The sequence below is a fragment of the Helianthus annuus genome, chromosome 10 (assembly GCF_002127325.2).
Source record: "Helianthus annuus cultivar XRQ/B chromosome 10, HanXRQr2.0-SUNRISE, whole genome shotgun sequence".
NCBI lineage: Eukaryota > Viridiplantae > Streptophyta > Magnoliopsida > Asterales > Asteraceae > Helianthus > Helianthus annuus.
In genome coordinates this window covers 42085759-42094788 of record NC_035442.2, presented here as the reverse complement: position 1 = coordinate 42094788, position 9030 = coordinate 42085759, and positions in this window count along the sequence as shown.

Here is a 9030-nt window from a genome sequence, read left to right as displayed (position 1 = left end):
AGGGTACAACTGGTGCTCAAGATCACTGCAGTGATGATCAGCAGCCAGTGTCACCCTCTACATCTGCCACTGCTCCAAGTGTTGATAATATTCAACATGATAATGAACAGTTAGGCAGTAGTTTGGGTAACATTGGTGAGGCAGAGGACACTGTAGGATCACATGTTGAGACCAACCTATCTGAGGGACAGTCTGTTAGGAAGTCTTCTAGAAAAGTGTCATTTCCAAAAAGATTTGATGAATTTGTTGTTGAAGGAAAAGTCAAGTATGGTATAGAGAAAGTTGTGAATTATTCTAATCTGTCTGTTGATAATTTGTGCTTAATTTCATCACTTAATAAATCTGTTGAACCTAGTTCATATACTGAGGCTATTAAAGATCCTAGGTGGATAGAAGCCATGAACAATGAAATGGAGGCTCTTAATAGAAACAATACCTGGGTTGTTGTTGATCTACCTAAAGGTAGAAAACCCATAGGTTGTAAATGGGTTTATAAAATAAAATATAAAGCCAATGGAGAGGTTGAGAGGTATAAGGCTAGGTTAGTAGCAAAAGGCTTTAACCAAAAAGAGGGAGTTGATTTTGGAGAAACATTCTCTCCAGTTGTTAAGATGGTTACTGTAAGGATTATTTTGAAACTTGCAGTGAATAGTGGCTGGCCTTTATATCAACTTGATATAAACAATGCTTTTTTGTATGGGTCATTGTCTGAAGATGTGTATATGACTTTACCATTAGGATATTTTAATAATGATAAAAACAAAGTGTGTAAGCTTGTTAAGTCTCTATATGGATTTAAACAAGCTCCTAGAAAGTGGAATGAGAAGCTTACTTCTGTGCTTCTTGATATGGGTTTTACACAAAGTTTGTGTGATCATTCTTTGTTTGTTTTGAGTAAAAGTGATGTTCTTGTTGTATTGTTAGTTTATGTTGATGACATAGTGATTACTGGTAACAGTTCAACAGAAATTACTAGAGTAAAAAAGTGTTTGAGTGAAAGTTTTTTAATAAAAGACTTAGGTTTGCTTAAATACTTTCTTGGTATTGAGGTTTTGTATTCGAATGGGTCAATTTGCTTATCACAAAGGAAGTATTGTCTTGAACTCTTAAATGAGTTTGGGTATCTTGGGTGTAAACCTGTTGGAACTCTAATAGAACTGTCACATGTTGTTACAAACAAAATTGAGAATGATAAAAATTTGTTAGAAAATGTTAGTGGTTTTCAAAAGTTAATAGGTAAATTGATATACTATCTTTGACTCGTCCAGATATTAGTTATGCTGTACAGTTCTTGAGTCAATACATGCACAAACCATGTCAGTCACATCTGGACATTGCTTTAAGATTGTTAAGATACTTAAAGCAGAGTCCAGGTATGGGTATTGTGTTCAGGAAGACAGGTAATTTTGATATTTCAGCTTTTGTTGATTCAGATTGGGCTAAGTGTTTGTTGACCAGGAAATCAGTCACTGGTTTTGGCATATTTCTTGGAAATACACTTGTGTCTTGGAAAAGCAAGAAACAAGGGTTTGTTTCAAGATCTACTGCTGAAGCTGAGTACAGGGCGATGTGCTCAGCAACTTGTGAAGTTATGTGGATTAAAAATGTATTGTCTGAATTAAAAATAAGCTGTTCTTTACCTGTTGCTCTATTCTGTGATAGCAAGTCTGCTATCTCTATTTCTCTAAATCCTGTGTTCCATGAAAGAACAAAACATTTTGAGTTGGACTTGCATTTTTTGAGGGAAAAAATTGCAAGTGGCATTATTGACCCACATAAAGTTGCTTCTGAAGAACAGATAGCAGACATTTTCACTAAGGGTTTAAGTGTTGCTCAACATGAAGTTTTATGTGAAAAGTTAGGATTGTACAATATGTTTACTGCATGAATTATGGGGGGGGGGGTGTTAAAATGTATAGTGTCATATTTCTCTAATTCATGTCACAAACATATTATTACATAATACATTGGGCTTGTTATTGTTGGTCTTCTAAGTTATTTTACAGGTTGTTATGTGCTAATGGGCTTATCCAGTTTGTTGGGCTTATTCAGTTCGTTCTGTTACAACTGTTATGGGCTGAGGGTTTATTCAGTACATTCTATCAAAGTTGAAGGTCTAGACTGTAACATCTTGGTGAGCTGGATATATAAGTGAAGAGAGAGAGAATGTTACAATCAGTTGTTCTAGATTTTTTCTAGGGTTTCACTCTCTCTCTTGTTCATCGTTGTACTTGTTCATCCAGTTGGTGAAGATATGGTGTTGTCTGATCTCTGTGTTGAGATCTCATCTGTATTAGAGATCGTGTTGATCTCAATTTCTGTTTCCTTTGTATTTTTTGTTTGTATCTTGTTAGATTCAACAGATTTTGATAATCTGTTGAACATTTACTTTGTACAGTTTAAGATCTCATATTCTTGAGATCTAGGGTTTGGTTGGGATCTTTTCTGGGTTGGTTAATTAATAAAAGTTTTTGTCATTGTTTTGTCATTATATTTGGTGTTGTCATATTGTTAGTTGTAGATCTGTACCATTTTTACATATTCAAACCTGTGATTATATTTAGACTTGCTTAGATTGAGCATTGTAGAATAACTAAGGGGCTATTTGACAATTTCTGAATGGTTAAGTGCTGAACCAGTAAGAGGTCTGAATCATTAGGTGCTGAACCAGTATGTCTGAACCATTATAACCAGTATAATGCTTAACAGTTCAGATGTAAATGTCTGACCAATTCAGAGTAGAGGTCTTAATCATTCAGACTCTGTATAATACTTAACCATTCAGAGGCAAATGTCTGAACCATTCAGACATCTGCTCCTGAAACAAACAGTCTAAACCATTAAGAGGTCTGAACCATTAAGAGCTAAACAAAAAGCCCCCAAGCATGCCACATCAGGCCAATAACTAGCGAAACACCGCCCACCTAGTTATTGGGGGCGCCCTTCAATATCTCGCCATTAGGTTAATGATGACAAAAGGAGGCCTTTTTCCAACTAATCACATGCTTTTCTTTTTTTAGTTATTGGTATTCGGTGTTTACTTATTCCATTACACCTAGTTATTGGATGTTTACTTATTGCTATGATTTCTAGTTTTCTACATGGCAATGATGTAACGATGATGTGACAGTGGTTTAATTATGGGAAAAACTATACACACACCTATCAACCTGTAATAACCCGACCTTTCGGGTCATTACTTGACGTTATCATTTCAATCTTTATCGCTTGTACTCCCGAGATTCCGATTATCGCTATGGGTTAACTATTTTAAACTATGTTTTCGACACGCATTTTAAACGCTTATTACAACACTATTCAGAACGTAGTTATCGCATTTAAACGCTATTTATAATGCTTACTATTTAAACGCGTTTTATCGCATGTTACATCGCTTGTTTAGACTAAACGCTATCACAACGCAAACTCAACGCAAACTCGAAACGCGGATTTACTTTTATGCATTTCAGTTGATTATGTGCTATTTGTGTGATTGTTGGTTATGTGGTTATCAACGCAAAACTTATACGCTCATACGCTCACTCGCAACTCGATTAAACGAAACGCAACGCTTCACACACGAAACGAAAGTTGGAAAACTAACAAACACAACTCGGCTGATCGAATGGACATCCGACCGGATGGACATCCGACCGGATGGCCATCCGACCGGAAGGCCATTCGACCGAAAGGCCATTCGACCGAATGGCCATTCGACACTCGCCATTCTCCACCGACTTAACTCACTCTCTCACACTATAAATACTACACGTACACTTCCTTTCACTGATTTGACATCTCCATCCGACCACACGCACTCAAGTCGCTCTCAGTCACTTTTCCTCGCGATTCAAGGCTATTTTGTAAGTATTTCTCCTCAAATCTTGTACAACCATCATCACTAATCACTTCTACATTATCTTCTTCATCAAAATCACGCACAAACACTAGTTTTCTTCTCGAAATCGCCTGATTTGGAATCCTTGAAGGTGGTTTTCACTCAGTTGCTTATGCAAACTGTTGTGTGACATCATCTCATCAAGATTGGTTCAGATCTAAAGGATTTCCACACTTTTAACTTAAACCTCAACAAGATTTCAACACTTTTCATCTATTTTCAACTTTTTCTCCACTTTTCTACTCAAAACCGTTGGAATCTGAGCTCATTCAGACTCTCTACTCGTTCCTTAGTTGAGAGCCGGCTTGAGAACGGATTTCCACCGGAGAGATGAACGATTAACGGGTTAAACATGAATCTTCATCAAGAACAGTTAGTTCGGCCGAATGGGTTGAGATCATTCGATCGAAAGAGCTAGACTTGGTGTATTCCCGGTGTTTGACATGTCGTCACGTCATCTCCGTTAAACTGAAAACTTTTACTTAGAAAATTTTACAAAGTTTTCAAAACAACAGATCGCCCACTCGAGTGGCCATCTGATCGAATGACCATCCGACCGAGCGACCAAGCGACCTGTCCCTTTTAACTCCCAATGTTTAAAACGATTTGATTAAACTTCGAACTTTAACAATTTTTCAAACAAACACATCTCATTCGAATGGCCATCCATTCGAATAGTCATCCGCTCAGATGACCATCCGCTCGGATGACCATCCGCTCGAATAGAAACTCATCCGTTCGGATCACCATCCGAACACTCAATCATCCGACACTCTGTTAACGCACTGTTCAATGACTTACGCTACTGTTCTATGCTCAAGCTAACCCCACACGCTCCCTTCAATCCAATCAGGCTGTGTTTACTTGTTAAACACCTACTGTGAGTATACTCGAACCCATTCTCATTTAACACACTTTTGGGTGTTACATACATTCTCTATCAAAACACAACACACAACGCAAACACTTTACAACGCTAACCGCTCCCGCATGTTATACGTGATCTATGAATGCTTGTAGTATGCTTATACAGTATTCCACTATACCGCCTCTAGCAACGATAGTACTATAGTTTGGACTCAGCACCTGTCGTGGACAGGGGTTGCTAGGGATCACATCACTTTATTTCACATGTTCGCTGAACATTTGTCGCGCATACTCTACAACGCAGTCTCGTGGTTAAGTTGTAATCATTGTTTGGTAGTTACTTGCTTTCGCCCGTTACATCATACATGCTGGTTATGCGTAAATGCTTTTTATACTATATGCTACTCAAACTTGTGTACTCACCTTTACATTTTATGTACTGACTCTATTTTTAACGTATATGACAGGTTGATGTTATGCTATGTTGGAAATCAGGATAGGCAGTCTAGAAACTCCACTAATAGAAATCTAGGTTGTCGGACTTGTTTTGCTTTTGACACACGCTATCTGTAATAATTGTTTGTGGAATTTTTTTGATTGGTATGGGACAATTAACCTTTTAAATATTACCATTTAATAGTTGTTATGGATTCTCTTGAGCAATCTGGTTCGCCTAGTACCGCGCCCCGATGTTTCCGCCATTGGTTGGGGTGTGACAGATTGGTATCAGAGACATAACTTTAGGGAATTAGGTCGAGTCGTTAGAATTGACCTAGTCTATAGTCTAAGTACCAACAGACTTGTCACACCCCAACCGATGGCGGAAACATCGGGGCATGGCACTGAGCGAAACGCCTGAGCTGCTTGGTTTCTCGGTCTACGATCTTGACAGGCTTTTCCACGAAGTCTAATGTTTCGTCCACTTGTAGATCCTCGAGTGGAACTTGTAAATCATGCTCAGCCAGACACTTTTTGAGGTTCGAAACGTGGAAAGTCGGGTGGACGTTGCTAAGTTCCTCCGGTAGTTCGAGTCTGTAGGCCACTTTTCCGATCCTCTCCAGAATCTTAAAGGGTCCAACATATCGAGGCGCGAGCTTTTCTTTCTTGCCGAATCTGACCACACCCTTCCAAGGTGATACCTTTAGGAGTACGTGGTCGCCAATGTCAAATTCAAGGGGCTTGTGTCGTCTATCGGCGTAACTTTTCTGACGACTCCGAGCTTTCAGCAGATTGTCTCGAATTTGGAGGATTTTGTCAGTCATTTCTTGCGGTAGCTCAGGACCAGTTATTTGCGAGTCTCTGATCTCATGCCATACAATAGGCGATCGACATCTTCTTCCATACAATGCCTCAAATGGTGCCATTTGAATGCTGGAATGATAACTGTTATTGTACGAGAATTCGACTAAAGGTAAGTATGTGTCCCAATTACCACCGAAATCTATGACACACTAACAGAGCATGTCTTCAAGGGTGCGAATCGTTCTCTCAGTCTGACCGTCGGTTTGGGGATGGAAAGCGGTACTTAGATTAAGCGTAGTACCGAGAGCAGATTGAAACGTCTCCCAAAGACGCAAGGTAAACCGACCATCGCGATCAGAGATGATGTCGTGAGGCGTCCCATGTCCACAAATGATCTCATTGGTGTAGATTCGGGCTAATTTTTCTACCTTATAGTCTTCTCGTATCGGCAGAAAATGAGCAGATTTAGTTCAGCAGTCAACGATAACCCAGATGCTGTTGTGACTTGATGACGTGCGGGGAAGTTTCGTTATGAAGTCCATAGCTATAATCTCCCATTTCCATATAGGGATCTCGGGTTGGATGAGTAAGCCAGAGGGTCTTTGATGTTCGGCCTTGACTTTCAAGCAAGTCAGGCACTTCGAAACATATAGAGCGATATATTTCTTCATGCCCGACCACCAGTACTTGTAGCGAAGGTCCTGGTACATTTTATCGGCACCGGGATGAATAGAATATCGGGATTTGTGGGCTTCATCCATCAGGATTTGTCGTAAGTCGGTGCGCTTGGGAATCCAAATCCGATCCAGATAATGGAATATCCCATTCAACTTATTCACTAGCCGGGCTCCATCGTTGAGAATCCTTTCCTTCTTCAAAGTGCGTTCGGTAAAACAAGCATGTTGGGCTTTGCGGATAAGGGTTTCGAGATCATGCTGGGCTTGGATATTACGGGCGCTATGCAAATAGCTCCGTCTGCTGAGAGCGTCGGCAACGACATTCGCTTTGCCAGGATGATAACGAATCTCACAGTCGTAATCGTTGAGAAGTTCAACCCATCGGCGTTGGCGCATATTAAGTTCCTTTTGGCTGAGGATGTGTTGTAGGCTCTTATGATCTGTGAAGATCGTATACTTGGTACCATACAGGTAGTGTCGCCAAATCTTCAACGCAAAAACTGTGACACCCCGTTGAAACATTCTCACTTATACTAGCTTGACAGTGACTGCCTTAACTTTCGGGACGAAAGTTCTTAAAACTTGGGGATAATGTGACACTCTAGGTTTTCCGAACAACTACCTTGTAATTACATTGTGCGTGTATATGTGTTATAAAATGAAAGTTGTGATTTCTTTTGTGCTATGTGCCGATAATGTGTTGTATGTATGTATGATATAAATATATATTAGAGTAGAAGTGAGCCGAGACCACGAAGCCCAACTCGAGACCACCCGGTCTCGAGTAAACAATGAACATTTGGGCCGGTTGGGCCATGCCACTCGGAACCAAAGGTGCCGGCCTTGAAACGGGTATAAAAACCCAAAGCCCTCACCACACTCTCCTTTACACTCTCATTCATTTCACTCTCACAACTCTCACACTCTCTACCTCTCACTAAAACCCTAAACCTTAACAAATCAAGATCACTTCCTCACCCTCTCATCTCTCTCGGATCCAACCATAGCATCAAGACTCCCGGATCTCTACACGGAACCATCACTCGGAAGTGGAACCTTTGATCCTTCGCACCCACAACATCAACCGGTTAGTGTTTTTAGGTGTTTGCTATGATTCTTGAGTATGATGATAAGTGTTGCCATGCTTTTAACTTAGAAATGTCACAAATTGATGATGATGAACATGATTTAGCTAGTTAGTAGTCGAACCGTGTGTTGTTGCTTTGATGATGTTTTGACCGTAGGATATGCTTGATTTCTTGATCTTATGGGTTCTTGTTTATTAATGAAACATGCTAGATTTAGGAACCTATAATGATGATACCGATTGTGACCGATTATGTTCAAATGATTTGTGATAAATGTGTGGTCTTGATCCTAATATTTCATATGAAGAACCTTGTGATTATGTGTTGAAAGTAGGATGAATATGTAAAGAACATGTTGAAGGTGTGATGAATGTTATGAATATTTGAAAAATGCTTGTTTTGATCCATTTTGCTTAGTAATCAGACAAGGAAACATGTTGGTGCAATATGGTTGGATAGTACACAATCACACAAAAACACAATTCTATTGGTTAGTACACATAACAGGTTCTAGAAGGATTCAGGTGCACGTAACAGTGGTTGCGAGTCGGAACCCTTGGTTGCGACTCGAGACCAAAACGTGATTCGACGAGATCTCCCGGTTGCGACTCGCAAGCAGCACATGATGAACCGAAACCGAGGTTGCGAGTCGGAATCCCTGGTTGCGACTCGAAACCAAAGCATGATGAACCGAAACCAGGGTTGCGAGTCGGAATCCCTTGGTTGCGACTCGAAACCGTGCATTTTCGAGTCGAAACCGCCCTTGTCTCGACTGGGCTACCTAAGTGTTATTGGGCCAAAAGCTTGTTGGACTATCTGCATGTATATCTGTTACTGTTTGAATGCATAACCCAACTATTTGAATGCATGCATGATTAAGTGTGTCTATACGTGTTTGCTATACGTGATTACTTGTACCTCAACTTGACCTATATTTGGTAACCATGCTAGGACGTGGTGACCAACGTGATTGACCGGGTATTTAATCTACCGAGCAACCCAAGGTGAGTTCACAACCTAAAGCATGCGTTCCCGGTGGTTTGGGAAACGGAACTACAAACAACACTATCCCCTATGAGGGATACAACTTACTTTTCTTCCCTTGTTATTGGGAACCTTTAGTTAATTACTGTTCATACGGATTGCAACTAACGGCACTAAACGAAACTCTATCACTCAAGTCCCTACTACATAATAACGATTAGTCGCCGGGGCCAGGCGAACGGGTTATTAGTTGATAGCGCTATTTAGGTTTTAC